The sequence below is a fragment of the Hirundo rustica genome, chromosome 2, assembly GCF_015227805.2.
Source record: "Hirundo rustica isolate bHirRus1 chromosome 2, bHirRus1.pri.v3, whole genome shotgun sequence".
NCBI classification, from domain to species: Eukaryota; Metazoa; Chordata; class Aves; order Passeriformes; family Hirundinidae; genus Hirundo; species Hirundo rustica.
Genome location: NC_053451.1, coordinates 113,650,958 through 113,669,762, shown reverse-complemented (window position 1 = coordinate 113,669,762; position 18,805 = coordinate 113,650,958). Strand labels below are relative to the sequence as shown.

At 44.7% G+C, this 18,805-nt stretch overlaps 1 protein-coding gene across 8 annotated transcripts in view; it reads left to right on the top strand.

Annotated features, from left to right (window-relative positions):
- Window positions 1–18,805, top strand: part of AGPAT3 (1-acylglycerol-3-phosphate O-acyltransferase 3) — an 86,391-nt gene that overhangs the window by 11,732 nt on the left and 55,854 nt on the right. For 2 of the 8 annotated variants that reach the window (XM_040056997.2, XM_040056989.2), the window contains exon 1: window positions 5,559–5,824. The exons of 4 other annotated variants lie outside the window; for them this stretch is intronic. The gene's annotated coding sequence lies outside the window, so the exon portion shown is untranslated. Of the gene's footprint in view, window positions 1–5,558; window positions 5,937–18,805 lie in introns of those variants that run through there. 2 more of the 8 variants (XM_040056995.2, XM_040056988.2) reach the window with 1 other exon arrangement.

Here is an 18,805-nt window from a genome sequence, read left to right as displayed (position 1 = left end):
TTTTTGGTATTGCAGGCATTGCACGAAGCTGGTGGGTGCTGAAGTAGCTTTGCAGAACCACAAGGACTGAATTAAAATCTGCGTCAAGTTCCTGGCTCCTGGTACCGGCGAACGCTTCGCGAGCAAGCATCTGAGACGAAGCACCAGAAAATTTATGGACTGTGATGGTCTGTCACTCTGTGTGAGCAGGAAAGAAATACCATCCAGCTTCCTGAATTGATTTCTTTGGTGCGTGGTGAGCCTAAAATTATTTGGCAGCACATATGGTCTTTGTGTGTTGGTAAAACACAGGCGATCTGGGATGCTCCGTGCAAGGAAGTGCAAGTGGAGCATCTCCTTCTTGGAGTTCTCTTCCCTGCAATGACCAGCATGTGACCTTGGCAGTGCTGAACTCTCACCAGCTGTGTCTTAAAAAAACCCATCAGAAATGGGTGTATCTCTAATGTAAACGAGGCACAACTTGCCTCCTCACCACCAGGAAATTCAGTTTTCCTGTTGCTCGCTGTGGGGCCTGTGCCTACATAGGGCAGACAGAGCTAAGATAAACTGAGCTTCCATTTAATAACTCAGTAGCTGTTGGGGGAATCTGTAAATTGCTGGTTTTCAAAATACCAGATGCTCCTCTGAGAGGGGAGCCCTGCTGTGTTTCTGCCTTAACTCCAGGACGACATTACGATGGGGTTCCGTCTGCTGGAAGCATTTTGGATGTTATTGTGAGGTAAATGCACCCTCCATCTTGGAAGACTGTCTTTTGCAGATAATGTAGTGTTTGGATTTCACAAGTCTGGCGGAATTACTCATGTGGGAGAGAGGGTATGAGCAGCAGAAAGCCAGTTACCTGCACTCCACAGTACATATTTGCTCTGGTTAGCCAGTGAGTCCTCATTAGCTGTGTGCTTCTAAACCTGCAAATAGTTGTTACACAAATTAAAATCCCCACTGCACTGATACAGGACCTCTCTGCAGGGGTATCTGGCTGGCAGCAGTAGTATTTAACAAGTTCCAGCAGCATCGAGGGGATACAACATAATTACAAAGTAGGGATTTTTTTTTTTTTTTTTCCTGCACTGAACTTTTTTTTTGCTTGACTTTTAACTTGCACGTCTTCTCCAGAAGAGGGTGGATCTTCTCAGACAGGTGAAATTGTGCATCTCCAACTTAATCTTGGTATCATTTTCTCTTTTTCACCTCTTCCTCCTTCTCTTCCTTGTTTCATCCCACTTACTGTGGCTTTTGTCAGGGCCCTTTTTTAGGCATTTAGAATCAGATGCCAAATTACAATAAGCAGGTAAGTTTAACGCTGCACAGCATGGTAGATGCAGTAGTTGTACTTGCAATGCTTCATCTTTGTGGGTTTCATTTTTGTGCTTCCAGTATACTCAGATCAGGTGTGGGTTTTTTTTTGTTTTCTTTCCTGTACCTCTAACCATTTTTTGGTACAACTTGTGTGCCGGGGGGGAGAGGAGCAGCATGAAGGGAGTGAAAATAGCCTTTATTCCTGGGGTTTTTTAGGTTGAACGTTTATGTTGCCCATGGGGTGGGGGCTACTGTTGTCTGCCAAGTCCATCTGTAGGCAACCAGCAGACCTGAATGTAACAAGTCCACATTTGGGCAGCTGCTGCTCTTTTTTTCAGAACTAAGCCAGCAGGTCTAGGGGGTGTTCTGGGTTGGAAGAGAGGAATGTGTCTGGGAGATGCTGTGGTGCCTGTGCAGCATCATCTGTTCAACCTGTTGCTTTCTGGGACTCCTGTTGCCTGTCCTGTTCTAAATTCCTGTGGCGCATCTCTCCTGGCCTTGCTTACTGCTCCTTGGGATCTGTCACATCTTGGGTGTGCTGCTTGTCAGATTCTTTATTTTCTCCACTAGGAATTCGTGGAGTCATTTCTGCTGCTTCTTCCCCTCCGTGTCCCACTGAGGCACTTTGTGCTGCTTTTTCCGAGGCCAAGAGGCTCAGACTCCTCTCTGGAGGTGTCTTAGAGCCATTTAAGAGCTGCTGCCCATTTTTTAGGATGCATTATCTCTTCCTTTTTTTTTTTTTGGGAGTCCTAGTTTTCTGCCTCGGGTCTGGACGCAATCCTAATTTATGTAGAAATCCTATCTTGAAACTTGTTAACTTCTTGTTAAACAGTTGTTAGCTTCTCACAGACAGCTTTGCAGTTCTTGTGATGGAAGTGAGAGTTTCTGCATGTGGAGGGGGCTGTGCTAACTCACTGAAGATTTTGGTTATGTTGGCCAGTTCTTGACTGCAGCCTTTTTAGTTCTGTAATGAGAGGTTATTTTGGGAGGAAGAATGTAATCGGGTCAAAAATCAAATTTCAGTCAGGGCTGATTCATTTTGTATGGGCATGTTTTGGTTGCTGGGCATTGCTCACAATAGAAGTTGGGAGAATTGGAGTGTTCAAACTGATTTTTACTCAGTCTTTCCCATTGGCAGTGAGTGATTGGCTTTCCTGACATGGTTTCACTTCAGGCATCAGAACACTAATTTCTGTTTTGTATTAAGTGCACTTTTGACTAGCAGAAATGTGTTGGGAAAAGTAATAAAGCCCAAAGGGGAACAAAACCATTTCCTCTTGGCATAGCGGTTTTTTTCTGTAGATCAGACATGGACATATATTGTTTTGACCTGTTTCACTGCTAGTATGAACTTGAAATTTAAAGTTCTTGCCTCTGAGCTGAGTAAACTTACAAAGCACTCAAGTAAATGCAGGCAGAGTATTTGGGGGCTAAAAGATGTCACCGTATCGTGGTGGTTCCCATTAGCAATCATTGTGGCCTTGGAGAACAGGATGGCTCTGTGAAGATAGAAAACACTTTCCAAAAGTGTGAAGTGCATGTCAGGTGGTTAATGTCTATGTCTGATATCTAAAACCTGGGGGGATTTTGAGTTCATAATGTAGGCTTTTTCATATTGGAGCTTGATTGATTTATATATATATATATATATATTTTTTTTTTAAGAGAGAGAGAAACTGCCACGATCTCTCAGAAAGTAATAGAGAGAAATAGTGCTATAAATCCCTTGATGTGTTGTGAAATCCTAGACTTTTCCTGTTACTACCTTTTATTTTCCTCCTGTGCAGCTCAGGTTTTTTATTATGTGTTCTTTCTCTCATGGTCACTATTCTCAGAAGTTCCTTCAGACGGACTCATGCCATGCAAAATTTTGAAAACATTTACACTGAGACAGCAGCTCTTTTTCTGCACACTGAAATCATGCGTCCACCCACCAGATGAACTGTCTGGAAGGGGACGGGATGGAGGAACCAGGCTGGTTCTAAGCTACTATCTCTGCTTTAATTAAATGTTGTCTAGCTGAACATCTGATGTCCCTTTAGGTAGTTTAGGGTATTTCTCCTGGCCTGGAGCCACCACTCTCAAAGGGCACTGGTTTCCCAATGGTCTAGTGTGGCATCTGCCAGTCCTCTGTTGTGGGTGTGTCTTGGAAACATCTAAAAACGTCTCTTGGTGCTGTGTTTAGAAACCCAGATCTCTTCCATAAGTGTTGGTTAGAAGCTCAAGGAGCAACTTTTCTCTGCCTGTTAACCTGGAAGCCTTTTCCTCAAACCTCAGCCATCTTTTCATCTCCCTGCCTCCCTGCCTGTGTGCTCAAAGCCAAATGCTTTAAGTGCCAAGATGCAAATACACACATAGGTCAGTGCGTGAATTCAGTTTGAGGTTATTATTATTTGACTGTCTTGAAGATGCAATTTCATGGCTATAAGACTCTGAAATTAAGGTGTCTGAGCAATCTATAATAAAGGAACATTGCAAAAATTCATAGGGGTAGGAGTACTCTGCCTTGAAAAATAGATACTTACGGAGCTGCAAGTGCTGTAAACTGTAATATTTTCATTATTGTTGTGATCAAGTTTTTTATTACGCACTAAACAGTTTATAGGCAGCTGAGCAATGCAGTGTCTGCCTGCTTGCTGTCTCCCCTGTTTCTGGCCCCCAGTGTTATCCCCATTTCACTGAAATACAATTCCTCTCCTATGATCAAGGCAGAAGGAATAAAGTAGTGATTGGTATGGTGAGATTTTTTTTTTCCCCCTTCCTACTTTCCCATTGTCTTTTAACACAGTACTTCCAAACTAAACACTGTGTGATAGCTTTGTGATAGCTCTGATGGCTTAAAGAAACAAAATAAAACAGCTCCAGTGATTAGCAGCTTTGGAAAAATATTTGTCCTGTGAAGAGAGAAGTCATTCCCTAGCAAAAATTACTTGCACCTCTGTGCTTTCCAATCCTCTGTTATCCAGAGGATAACACTCTGATAAATGTTTAAGTCCTTTTGATTTCAAGATTCCTATGTGTCCTGAATGGAGTTGCTCTTTAAGTTTTAATTTAATCATCGTTCCTAAAGAGTGATTTGGAGTTAGAAAAGGGGCTGTCATTGCGAACTGCCTTAGAACAAAAAATATGACAACCACCCTGAGCTGTGGAAAGAAAGATGAGAGCAGATAGTAGGAGAAAGTCCAGTCTCTGGAAAGCAGCCACATCAATAGTGCAAACTGGGGTAAGGTTCAAGGAGTCTCTGAATGTTGTTCTTGTCATCTGAATACCTCTCAGATATTAAGGTGGTGCAGGTTACTTGGTCACTAAGACTCCGTTTTTGTTATGACTCCTTTTATATAGGTCTATATAGATTCAGTTGTTTAGTATTTTGAGTAAGTATTTCCTATTTTTCAATACCTTCTGGGAGGCAAGGCATAGAATGGAAGGGGAGAAGTTGCTGTGAGAGGGAGTTTACATATATTTTACTTTTTTCTTCGTTTTTTTCCCTCTGTCCAAGAGAAAGACAGAGCCGAGTTGGCTGCTTTTAAGACTCAAGCAATAAGCAGAGCTTTAAACCTAGAAATTAAAAACTAGAAACCTTCCCTGCAGATCAGCAACTCATGCCTGTGTCTCTAGTGACCAGCATTTAAAATGATGCTTCATCCAGGTTACTGCACTGCTGCAAGTAAACATTCTTTCCTTTGAAGTGCATCAAATGCTCCTTGCACTAGTGGTTAATGTGCCTGGTTTCAGGAGGCATTCTGCTTATTTTTATCTGTTTTTTCCTTGTCTAAAATTCAGCCGCAACTTTGAATACGGGTCAAAATATATTCTGTTTGTCAGCGTGTACGTTGAAAAGCAAAGAGTCTCACAGCAGCGTGTAATAGAATTGCAATGGATAAGTAACACCCTAGTTTGTGCTTTCTAAATATTTCCTATTATGTTTGAGGGTTGTAACGAAGTGCTGCTTTGTGGTGTGACAAACCACTGGCAGCAGGGCTGGTAAAGTTTGCAGGGGATGGATTTAGCTTGCAGCGCTGTGGTCAGGGCCGGGCAGCGGGGCAGGACACGGGGTTGAGAAGCCGATTTTGGCTCCTGGCAAAACGCACTCGTGAGGGATCATAACCCTTCCTTGTGACCGTCACCAAAAAAAAAAAACAACCCGTCAGAGGTCCAGAGGGCGGCTGGGTGTTTGCTTTACCTGTGCACTTTGCCCCGGTTGTGTGCCTTTTCCGAGGGGTATTTATATTTTAAGCAACGTGAGATTGCGGCTGGGCCCGTGGAGGACGTGAGGGGTGGGTCGGCACGGACCGCCCGTTCCTCCCTGAGCCTGGGCCCTTCCTGCAGCGCCTCCCTCATCTTCTGACCTGCAGCTGGACACACCTGGAGGGAGCAGGGCGTGCAAACACGCAGGCATCTGGCCAGCCGTGCCTTGTGCCGCGAATACCGCGGGGAACTTCCTTGGCGAAAGATCCCTGGATTGAGGAGAGGGCATGAACGTGGAGCTGGCTGTCCCTTTGGGGCACTGAACCTCAGGCGAACTCTGGTGAGCTGGGTGAGCAGAAGGTGTTGCTGAAGTCAGGGGAGCTGCTCCTCTGGTTGTGCCTGAATTCCTCGTGTGGGTTCCTCTCTCCTGGAGCAGCTTTTCCTGCAGCGGGGTAAGGCAGGAGTGCTTCCTGTGGAACTCTTTGGTGCTGCAGGGTTACCTGGTGTGTGGGAAGAATGGGGCAAGCTCGCTTCTCATTTTGCTAAAAGTGGTTTGGGATTTGATATTTCAAGGTGAGGCTGGGAACTCATTACAGACAAGTAGAAATCACAGAATCATAGAATGTCAAGGGGTTGGAAGGGACCTTAAAGGTGGTTGTGTTCAAAACCTTCCTGCCATGGGCAGGGACACCTGCCACTACACCAGGTTGCTCCAAGCTGCATCCAACTAGGGTTTGAACACTTCCAGGGCATCCACAACCTTCCTGGGCAACCTGTTCTAGCATCTGACCACCCTCACAGGAATGAATTTCTGCCTGATATCTAACCTGAATTTCTCCTCTTTCCGTTTGTTCTGGTCACTCCTTGTCCTGTCACTACAATTCCCCTACATGTCACCTCTGGAGTGTGTATGAGGTCTTAATCCATTTAGCACTGAATGTGCTATACCTGGGATGCCCTGTCAGCATGGAATTCTGTTTTCCACGTGCCAGTAGATATTTTAACCTTTAGTTACTAATACGGTTTTATGGATTCCATGCTCCTGAAAGAGCAATTACTTTTTAAATTTCTCATCCACTTAGGAAAAGTTGTCTTTACTCATTTGTTTCTGTTCCCTCTGAGGGTAATAAAGAGACATCTTTTACTTCCCGTATGGAAATAAACAAATGTGACGGATGTAGAGAGGCATTTCACTTCTTTTTAATTTCTTTGTGTAGGAAGTGGCTCTACTGTTCCATATTAGCCTCTTGTGGCACCTGGAAAGTAAGAATCAGGGAAAGCCTAACCCTGTACTCAGGCTGACAAGGAGGTGTGAAAACAGACTACTGACATGTGGATGCAATTGAGTCTTTTTGGTGGAGCTTGAAGGCAGTCAGTCCTACTGCAGGGCCCAGATCTGTCAAATTTGAATGACAAGGAGAGATCTCGGTTTTTTGGAATTTGACTGTTCATTTATCCATTTTTTTTTCCCTACCATTGCCTTTCTTTGTGTTTAGAAATTTTATACAGGGAAAAAAAAAAAAAAACCACAAAAAACCCAATTTACTTATTTGGGCAATGTTAGTTTTCCTATGGTCAAATGTTGTGATTTCTTTTTTTTTTCTCTTTGATTTAAAAATTTTAAAAACCACGCTGTGAAATGAATCTGGAAAGCAGTAGGTGGATTAAAGAGGAATGCACTTTACCACAAATAATGGAGCTCCCAGGAGCAGAGAGACTGGAAGCACAGGGAGAGAGGCACATGCAAGAAGGAATAAATCTCTTTGACTGTGCTGCTGAATGCTCAAAAGTCTTTCTGCATGTGGTGTGAGTAAATTGCCAGCTGTCTTCAGTGCTCAGGAATAATTATTCCCTTCTCCTTGAATCATTCTGGAGGCGTTCAAGTCTATCAGTACATGAGCAGGGCTTTCTCTGTTTCCTCTGGTAGCTCCAGAGTGAGCACTGCTTGGCACCAGCAGTGTGAGGCTCACTGAGCTGATCCAGAGTAGTGTTGCACGAGTTGTAAAGAGACTCTGTAGGATTGATGGGAGGGGAAACGTGCTTTTTAATATCTCCGCTTATTGCAGGGGGTTTTGTCTTTTGGGTTTCTTTTTTTTTTTTGGGGGGGGGGGGGGCACGGGTGTTGTTTTTCTCAGTCTCAGGTAGAAGTGGTGTGGACGAAACATACAGGTGGAAGCAAAAGAGGATGTAGTAAAGTTGCCTGGGTTTTGCTTCCCTAAAACTTTCAGCAGACTGATTTTCCCTAAGTTAGTTTTTGTCTCTGGCTTTCTGTGTGCATATAATACTGTGTGCATTTTCTGCATAGGATAGGGCTCAGCTGCAGTAAGCTTTTATGTGGCGTTTATCCAGTTGGAAGTTTCTGTTTGTGTGTTTTGCTGCATGCCATTTTTACAGCAAAGATAGGAGTAAACTTGGATCTGGTGAAGGAATTGATCCCTCAGTCCAGCACCCCTTGGAATTTGCCATCCCGTGCCTCGCAGAGGTGAGAGAAGCCTCCTGTGCTGCCCTAAAGAAACTTTCTTGCTGTGTTCAGGGAGGCTGATTGGTTTCATTGATAGAACTGTAAACGAGACAACCCAGCCTGCTTCAAAGCCTCTGTGCCTAATGAATCAGTCAGGATGTTTTGATCTGTCCTATACAGTTTTCCACCTGAGCTACTCTTGACTCTAAATACCTGAACTTACACCATTATGTGGCAAACCCTTTTAATTTGCTGTTACTTGATCCTGTAGCTGTTGCTTAAAGAAGCCAGCAGAAAGAGCCTGGCTGGGCAGTCCCTTGCTTTTGTGTCCCTGTTCCTGGTGTCCCCTTTCCTTCTGCATAGATCACAACACCTGCACACATCTGATCCCACCCTGAGCTGGTGTCCAGGTAAAGTTTCGCTGCTCTCCCTTGTCATGGAGCTCAAAACAAGTAAATGAACAACAGCTGTATTGATCAGGGCAGCATGGAAAGGAATAAAGTGAGTTTAAAAGAGCATCTGCTCCCACATTTTGCTTGGAACAGGGGATCACTAAGGGTTTGTCACCTGGAAGAGTCAGGGTGAGTGTGTAGCATTTTTCTGGTTTATTGTTGTGTGGCAGTGTGTACTGACTGCTCAGCTCAGCGCTGCTCAGTGTATTACATGGCCAGCTGGACCCAAGCTCCCTGTCGCTGGTACAGGAAATGTTGTGCTTGGAAAAGTCATCCTTGAAATACTTAGTGATCTGAGAGAAAAAGCAAATAAAGTTTGCCTGCTTGTCCTGCTCCAGCCACAGAATTGCTTCCTGCACATAATTCTCTTATTCCATTTATTTTCTCCCACGCAGCTTCTACTAAAAGAAGTATCCACTTACTGCATACATACTTTTACTTTGTCTTTTTAGTCTGCTTTTGCTCATTCTTCTTCATTATCAGTATGGTTTCTTTGTTTGCCTCTGTCTCTTTTTCTGTACTTTCTCCTACTTTCTTTTCTTTTCCCCTTTTCATTCCCTGATCCCTTTGCAGAGCCCCTTGGCTTCTCAAGTCACAAGCCAAAATTAGAGGCTGCAGGAATTATCCCAGGGGAAACCCATGTCTCATAAATCTGGGTGCAAACTGGTAATTTCCCTTCAAGGAAAGCTTCCAAACTTGTTTTTAAAAAATTATTAATTACAAAGACTATCCTGGCCCTCGGGATGTTGTTCCAGGGGATGCTGGTCTTTGCTGAAGTATGAGGCTTGTGACCTTTTGTTTTTTAGTTTCATGCAGCATCTTTGTTCACTCAGCTTGCTTCTCCTGCCTCTCCAATGGAGTTTTCTTTATCTGCTCTTCTTCCCCTCGCTCAAGAACTGTCCCAAAATCTGATATGCATGTTTTCCTCTTCACCATTTCTTCAGGACCTGATTTTTATGCCTTTTGGGAGGAGTTACTGACTGATTTGAAAGCCATTGAGTGAATACTAGAAGACTGTTAGTATGGTTCTGCTCTTCAGGCTGGCTTTGGAGCAAGCAATCATCTCAAGTCCTGAGTCTCACCAAGCCCAGGAATTTGCAGTGTATGTAGAGCCCTCCCTTATTTTTCAGTGGCTTGGCATTTAGAATTTAAAAACAAACAAACAAAACAAAATCTGCTGCTTTGCTTTTCCAGGTTCCTGTCAAGGCTTTTTGGGGGTAAGTAGACCTTTTGGTCACACGGAAAAAAGCTTGTGAGAGAAACAACAGGATTCATTCACAGGACACTGTATTTTCACAGTCCTGATAGATAGGCAGAGTGTCTTAGCTTTATTTGTATTACAACAGTAACGCCCTATTTGCTTTAAGCCTTGTGTTTTGCAGGACTGGAAATAGGTCCTTGAGGCTGTTGGTTTTTCAATTCATGAGGAGAACAAGTGCTTTTTTTACCACTCTTCAGTTTGACACTCAGACCAAGCCTTTTCTGTGGAAAACTGGCGCTTTCCTTGGAAAGGTCAAATATGTGTCCAAATAACAGCGTGCAGGAACAGAAGACCCTTTGAGAGCAGGTGTCCAGAGATGCAATAGAAGTTACCTGCTTGTCTCTTATTTTACCTGTCACCAGAGAAATCTGGTGAATGAGTCTCCATTTGCCAGCAGGAGAAATAAGTTACAGTGAACAATAAGAGGCCCATGGGGAGTGCCCAAGGCATCGTCTTTCAAACAGACTGAAAGCTCTTTTCTTCTGTGCAGGAAAAGAACAAATAAGGAAAACGTTAGTCTGCTACTGAGGGGACACATGTGAAGCATTAGGAAAAATTAAAAGGTCGGGTTACTTGCAGTTCTCTGAAGTTAGATCCTTATCTCTGTGCTGACAGAATTGAGAGAAGTTGGGGGTTTTTTTGGTTTTTTTTGCTTCCAAGAAAAAGGATAGGACCAGTCAGTCTGGCATAGGAATATAAACCCACTTATGTTCCTCAAAGTATAAAAATTGCTTGGTGGAACAGATTGAATTGTGTGAAGAGCTCTTGGAGCACATGTACATTTGCAGTTGTAATTTTTTGCTACGTTCTTCACAGAATCATCAATAGCATCACTGAAAGGGATGGGTTGGAAAGGGACCTTGAAGATAATCTCATTCCAACACCTCTGCCATAGGCAAGGACACCTTCCACTAGACCAGGTTGCTCAGGCCCCCATCCATCTTGGCCTTGAACACTTCCAGGGATGGTTTTTACCTTGGCATGGAGAGGAGGAAATGGAACTGCAGATTCTGCAGCCCTTACCTGCAGGAGCCTCTCCTGCAGTTTTTGCCTATGGAAATGAGCATGTATAGGGTACAGAGGTCCTACCTGGTGCTTTGTACTTTTGGTTTTATTCTGAGGATTTTTAAGGGTTCATAAAAAAGACTTGAAGTTCATTTTGCATTTTTAATCTTATGAAAGGTTAGTGAGTGACACTAACAGTACACAGACTTAAGGCCAGTGGACCTCAGGGTGCTGTAAAAACTGTCCTCAGACTTGTACAGGTTTCACAAGATACAGATGTGGGCATGTGACAAGCTCATCACTTTTGGGTGCACACAACTGCAGTCCTCTCAAGGATAGCATCATGGAGCTGTGTTTGCCATGATATTTGCCACGTGTTACAGAATATTTTCTATCTTGCTGTTACTTGCATGTGCAGTACCAAGAGCCTTGGGTTTTGCTGTGCCAGCATTTAGGAGTTGGAATGCCTGTGAATTCCCTAAGGGAATGTGCAGTACATGTGCTTGTTCCTTTCATGCTGGAGGATGTGCTTGGCTGGGGATGAGGATTTTGGCCAAGAACACTGCACCAAAATGTTCCCCACATGATGGGCTGCTTCTGCATCAAATTCAGCAGCTGTTTCCTTGTATTGCTGTATTCTGCAGTGCCGTCCTCTGCCAATTCTCCCTTTTCTCCCTAAGGAAAATGCACACTGGAGAGCTGATTCATCAGCCCAGTGAAGAGCTGTGCTCAAATTAGTCCTTTCCCCAGGCTTCAGAGTATTGTCCAGACATGAACAGGAATGGATGGCACTAGGTAGGAGTGTACAGCTCTGCTAAGGATTTACCCTGCGTGTTTCTGAGGGTTCTGTTATCCCATTTGGAAGCAGAACTGTTTCTGTCCCCTTTTTGCAGGCAGCTGCCAGATCTGCCTAATCTGTTCCCTACACTGACCTTTTTTATTCCTTTCATCCCTGTCCCCCCACTTTGGCTGTTCCCTCTTGTCCAACCCCTGTAAGAGAAGCAAACTGCCTGAAAAAAGAGATATATTCCTTTTGTTCTGCAGCTGCTTCTTCTCTACTGAGGAGCCAACACTGAGGATTTACATCTAGGTGGTGATAATGTGAGTGCACGAGAGATCTGCTTTCTCTCAGATTTCAGTGGCTCAGTGCTTGTGGCTGGAGAATAGGCCAGCATGCATTATATACAGAGCAGGAGCAGAGAAAGCAAAGAAACAGAACAAGAAATGACTGAAAAATTATTTTGGTCTCTAATATATTCATAAAGATTTGGGATTTTCCGCATACGCTTGAGTTAAAATATTGCTCCTCGCGTTGCTGGTGTCAGGGTGAGCCTGGATGTAAGGAAACCTTCCCTCTCTCCTTTGATATCTCCTTTCTGTAGATTCTGGGTCCTCATCCAGAGCAGTGGAGACAGGGGGGGTCAGGGTAGGAGGTGTTTTCATCTTGTGTGGGAGCTGTGGTGCTTCATGGCAAGCTGCAGAAGGGAAATGTTTGGAAAGCCATGGTTCAATGAAGCACTTGGTGGTGTTATTTGCTGCAGTGCTCTGGGACACAAGAAGACAGTTCTGTAAAAAAAAAAAAAAAAAAGAGTCAAAAAAATGATTGTAAGCCCCTTGTCATCCACCCTGTTTAGACCCTATTAGGTTACTCCCTGACTTGTTTTTGACCAAATTTGGCCTTCTGGCCTTTCTTGTCAGCGCTGGTCAAGCTGAAGAGTAGAACTTCAAATAGCAGTGGTTGCGTTGCCTGGCAGGGTGCGTGCCAAAGTGGAATCCTGCCCTTGCCTTGAGCTCTTCATTGGCTTGTGAATCAGCACAGAGTCCCCTGAAGAAGAAGCAGGCTTCTACAGCAATTTGCCCTGAGCCCACGGGATTCATATCGTGAGAGGCTGGTTAATGCTAGCTCTGTGTTTGATAACCTCTGGGTGTTTGAATGTCGTATTTGGAGGAGGAAGGGGTGAAAATACACCCATGTGAAATGTTCAGACTCAGGATATTGCTCCAACTGGAAATCAAAGGGCTATGTGGTATTCTTTTCTGTCTTTATCAGTAGTTCAAATAGACATGCTAATCCCTGTTTTTTCTAGTAGCTGTGGGGATTATAACCACAGTGTGAAAGGTACATGTTGTAAGGAAGATTGAAAATTGACCTGTCCATCAGATACCTGAAACAAAAGTTTGTAAAGACAAACCCCCAAGCAACAGAAACTGTACTGCACTATGGCACGTAGTTCTCATAATGCTTTTTAGCAGAAGTCCTCTCTTCCCCTCAGTGCCAGTGCTAGGCTTTGGCTGAGGTTTTGGAGCTGTTCTCTGTGGCTTTTTCTCCACACAGGAGAGGATCCCTTTGCTGAGGGGGGCTGAGTGGCTGAATCTGCTTTAACCCCATGTGCAGTGCAGTAGGAGCAGGCCAGGAGAGCAGATTTCAGTTCAGTTGCTTTGTCCTCTTCATGTTCTTTACATTTAAGGCGTCCCACTCCTTCGACTGCCTGTCCTTCCTGTGCATGCAGATCTCTCTGGAGGAAACCTGTCCCCTGCATGGATCTCTGCTCCTTGGACTGTTGTCCAGGAAGTGTCAAATTATCCTCTTCCCTGTTTCACAGGGATGATGCTAGAGTGTCATTTCCCTGACAGTGGTGTCTGTGTAAGCCTCTTGTGGGAACAAACTTCATTTCTCTTCCTGCTCGCTTGAGTGACCTATGAATCCCTGCTTGATTTCTGAGATTAGGGTGCTGTCAGGGGGTGGGTGTCTTTTCACCATCAGCTCTCTAGAAGCACACCCAAAAGACCAGGGTCTCACTTTTCTGCACGTCCTGTTGTTTATGGAAGACAGAAAAGGAGTTTTACCTCAAGTTTTTCAGCTGCTTTTTCTCTGGCCCGGTGAAGAAGCTTGATCCAGTTGGATGTCATTCCTCTCAATATGTGAAATAATAAGGAGCAGGCTCAGAGTTTTGCTGTGAGGAGAGGCGTAGTCAAAACCTTCTTCCACCCTGTGGTACAGCATCTCTGATGTCCTTGAATGGAGTTTCAGCAGCTGAGGCCTTGCTCAAAAGAGCGACAGTCGCTGGAAATTCTCGTGAACCTCGGTTCCTACAAGCTGTAAGCTGATGTGGGGGTGAGCCAGCCTGCTCTGGGTGTAGTTATGTGTCGGGGGCTTACCCCAACATTGAGGTGGTTTCAGGGTCTTTGCTCCCCTGCACAGCTCCGAGCCGAGCCGAAGGAAGAGACGGAGTTCTCAGGTTTAGATTTTTCAAGGTTCCATACTTCGTTTATTGTTTCTTATCTTACAATTTTCTCGGAGTCCGACAAGGTGTTCGCAGCTGCATGGATTCCTCACGTCTCCCCCCGAGCTGGGCTGTCCTTATCTTTTATACTAATTACTACGCATTTCTTGTTTACTATTTCTTACCAATGTCTATTACTATTACTAAAAAGGTCATCTTTACTTTGACCCAATCCTCACTAACTACTTTGTGCCACGTCAATGCAGAAATGGAGTGAGGGAAGGAGAAGGAGAAGAAGAAGGAGACAACGCCCCAGATTCTCCATCTTGTCCCCATTCACTTCAATGCTAGAAACCTAAAACTACTCTTTTCTCATTCTGTGATAAACTAAACTACTATTTCTCACATTCTTGTGGCCTGTAAACCTTCTCTCAGTGTAGGAAGTTTTTCCCATGGACTGAAATCAAAGCCAGTGTCTCTTTGAGCTCTGGGCTGGGGTCCCAGACCCCCCTGCCCAGGTCCCTGACCCTCCAGGGCAGCCAAAGGAATGCCCTGGACTCTAACAGATATGGTCAAGGCTTCCAGGGATGTCTTCCAGACATTTTACCTCCATGTAGTGGGAGTTATCAACAGGGCAGCCTGGGCCTTTTCCCTCTGTGGCTCCCCAGGCAGCGTGAGCAGCATTGATCGCGGCCTGGTGCCTTGACCAGGACCCCGGTTAAATAAACAGTGGGAACAGTTCTTTGCTAGTCCTGCTGGCTGCAGGCCATGGAAAGGTTTTTGCAGGCCAGGAGCTCCTGTCCTGGAGGTGGCACGTGCTGCCTGGCTCTGCCCGCTCAAAAGGCTGGATGCAAATATCTGCAGGGCCCTGTGGACACTGAGGATGTCATTTCAGCCTCGCACATCTGCTTCAAAACTTTGGAGTACCCAGCACGGGTCTCATCTAGGACGCTTGTCACAGAGGAAAACCGCTGCGATCAGTGTTTTGGAACAGGGGAGCAAAACTTTGTGCCACGACTTATTATTATTAGTGTGTGAGCACTGGTGAGTAAAAAGCAAGAGCTGGATCCTGGATCTGCTTCACCTGCCCTCCCCATGTTTTCATGCCTGTGTGTGCAGTCGAATCAACCAACCTTTTGTCCCTTTCGACTATCCTGCACAGAATTTTTGCCTCCAGCCCTTTGGATCTTTCTCCAAGTTTGTGCCTCTGAACTCCTGTCACCTTCCTTGAGGAGACGAAGTGGGCTCCAGGGCATTGACACACTGCATTTGGAGTGGGGTCTCTGCTTTGCTGGGCTGGGGAAGGGAAGGCAAATTTAGCAAAACCTCTGTTAGCTGTTGCCATCTCAAGGGAAGAAGTTGCTGAGGGAAGGCAGTGGTGGTGCCTAGAGTTTTCAGGATGAGGATAATCAGGGAATATGACAAACCACCCAGGTGTGCTGTATCCCAAGTGTGCCTCTGGGGGATTTAGGACAGCCTTATTTGGAAGGCAGTGTAAGCCAAGAGACCATGCTTCTGTGCTCATAAAGGGGATTGATCTTTGTCTTGGGAAAGGACACTTTGAAGCAGAATGATAGCAAATAAAGCTGAAAATAGTGACGGTGTTCAGCAATGATGAGGAAGATGACAGAAGGCAGGGCAAATATTGAGGAAAGGAGAGTGGCACAAGAGGCTGGAGGGGCCTCAGTGGAACACAAAGCAGATCACAAAGGACTGAGAGCTGCAGAAATGGTGGTTAGCATCAAGTATTAAAGTGCATCACTTACAAAAGTGCAAAGGGAGCTACTCAGCCCTCTTGTTTAGCCACTACCTTTGATGCTGGCTATGGCTGGGACTTGGATGTGTTCTTGCTGGACTTCCCTTGTCGCTTTTTCCACCTCATAGCAGGGGCAGGTGCCAGAGGTCGTGTTGCAGTCTTGATTCCCCTGAAAGAAGTTATTTTTATCCTTCGTGTGCTCTTGATTACAGCATGGCTGGTCCAGGGAGTGACTCCCCTGGGTTGTTCGTGTCCTTGGGAGATTTGTGTCTGTGGGCTGTGCTGGGGAGCCAGCTGGGGTCTGCAGGGTGTCTGCTCAGAGGAACACGTCAGGGAGCTGAGAAGGACGTGTGAGCAGCTGCGATGACAGATGGGCTACACCTGGCTGTGTGCTGGCCTTTCAGTGCACAGGTTGTATGTGGTCAGTGTGACACCCAGATACTAACAACATCCATAAAACAGCTAAGTGTGGGCATTAAGTGGTAGAGGAAAAGTGAAGATTGACGAGGCAAAAACCCCGTTTCATTCACAGTGCGGGTTTCTCAACTGTCCTAGGGTAACTTTATGATGCCTGTATCCCCCATCCTCTGTTCTGTTTGTGCTGTATATTGAGTCCTGTGCCTTTAAGACTGGTTCTAAGAGCAAGGAGAAGCGCGGAGTTTGTTTTGAGAAAACTGCCCGACTCCTCCACCTTCTGCTGCGGACAGCGTGTTCAGCGGAGGCTTGGAGAGACTGCAGGACAGAGATTTTTTTCCTTTGCTTTTAGTTAGTTTCAGCTAGCTAGGGCAGAGAATTTCCCTGGACTGTTTTTTTTCCTTTTTCTTGGAACTGTTTAAACCTGCTCTGGACTGAAAACCCAGGGGAGCACTGGGGGCTGCACCTGCGGCCCACCGGGGCCTGGACCTCGGCATTTTCCAGCAGCGCCGGAGGGACTGGGACTGAGGAGAGACTGAGAGAGAGCCGAGCTACACCCACGGCAAGGACTTTCTCAATTTGCCATCTCACTTCAGAAGGAGAGGTTTTATTGTTTCATACTATTCATTCTTTATACTTGTATGCACTTCATTTGTCTAGTAAAATAGTTTTTTCCACTTTTCTCCAAAGAGGGTTTTGGTTTTTTTTTCCGGACCGGTTGGAGGGAGGGGCCACGTGGGTTTGCTTCCTTAGAGGGATCCTATACAGGGGTTTTCTCCCAAATTTGTCCCAAACCAGGACATCAACAAACTGCTCTTGACATGCTTATTCTGGAATTTAATCCATTTTGAGAAGGGGGTTATCCAGTTCACAAAAGATGGACAAACTGCCTCAGAATCTTCGTGTGAAGTAAGAAGCTTTTAATCTAGGAAATAAGAATAAATCAGATGTGCTCCTGCCACAGATGAACTTTTCTTAAGCAAAACTAACTTCATTTTGCTTAGTGTATGTGTTTTGTTGTTTGTTTTAATGAATCAGAGAGGATAAAAAGCATCTGATTTCTCACTAAGGTTTTGCATGCTTCTGCTCTCTTAATTTGGGGTACTTTACAGTGGTAAAGAAACTATTTTTTTTTTTGTTAGTAGAAGAGGAGCAATAGTGAAAGAATTGCCTTTTTTGGTGAATTTTATGTTGCTACGAGAAGAGGATCCTTGAATTCAAACTAGATATTTTCTTCAGTCTTCTTCAGAAGACTAAAATGAAATCACAGCTGCATGGGAAATGTTTTAATCAGTAGGGAAAAATATTTCACAAGATAGGAGAGTTAGGTGGGTTTGCTCACTTAAAAGCTTTCAGAACAGCTTGTTTTAAAATTAACCTGGAGTCATTCTGGCTTCCATAGTGCAACAGTTAGGTCATGCAAGACAAATATACAAAGGTCAGTCTGAGCTTGAGGTAATTAGGCCATGTATGTTTTTAACTTTGAAAGTGTATAATTTTTTTGAAGATCCATACTTTCACCTTGTGGAAAATCTCCGACTTGGGTGATTTGCGCTGCAGGAAGGTAGTAGTAACCTGCCACTGACCAAACCTATTCATCTGCTAGCAGTGTGTGTGCTGAGCATGCTTTCATACTCTGGAGTCCCTCACCCATCAATTGTTCACCCTGGGATCAGAGGGCTGTCAATGTGGAGGCAGTGCCAGCTGGTAAAATACTTGAAGGGCACGGCTGAGCGATGGGACTTGTCTGTCTTGTAGGTGGGGAATACCTGGAAGGAAGACAGAGTTCGAGGTCAGAAGAGAGAGAGATGTATAATTAATTTCAAATTAATGCACAGATATATGTATCTTTCCCCACCCCATCCCAACTCCTGCTGTTTCAATGGGTACGTTGAGCTATCTAGCATAATGTGGGAATCTAAAATGACTATGGCTGGGTAACAGCTGTTTTTCTAAAGCAGCAAATTAAAACGCTGTTAGCTTCAAAATGCAAGTCTCCCTCCCAGTTTTGTTAGTGTCAGACCCTATCTTAAACTATTTTCTTTTTCTAATGAAAGTTTACTGCAACTAGCAGAAGCTTCCTTGACACAGTTCTGCTTTTCCTGTTCATTTGACATATCTCTTTCCACACAAATAAGCCACACCACACCTTTGATTAACTGTATCTTGTCCTTGAATGTAAATCTTCAGCTAATTTGCATAAGAACAGAGGCACAAGGCAAATATACCAGAGGCAGAGGTTCCAGGAGTCTTCAGGGCAAGAGGGTAAAAGCTATAAGGGAAGAGAATAAGGAAAAGATGAAGTAGTCTTTTATAGCTTGAGTATTTCTGTGAGCTGAGCTGCTGCTGCTTCTGCTGACTTAAGGGTTTGTTGCAGTATGTTGTATCCTGGAGTTTGGGGTTGTGGTTTGTGTTGGTTTTAACAGGTAACTCACAAGGTGTCTTGAGGATTTTTTTGGGGGGGTTAGACAATTAAAAATACTTAAAGTGGCAGTTTTTAGGTTTGAGTCTGCAGGGTGGCACCCACCAGAATGGCAGATTATACTGAGGAGTTTGCTTGCTGTGTGGATGGGTTGGGTTGGTTTTTGGGTTTGGGGTTTTGTAAGCACTTCTTTGGAACTGAGGAATCATTGTTCTGTGTGCACCCTTAAACTTGTGTGGTTGAATGGGTGGTGTGATGTACTTGTTGCAGTGCTCAGCAGCCAGGAGTCATAAAGCAGACTTCCCAGCAGAGTGTATTTTATGGTC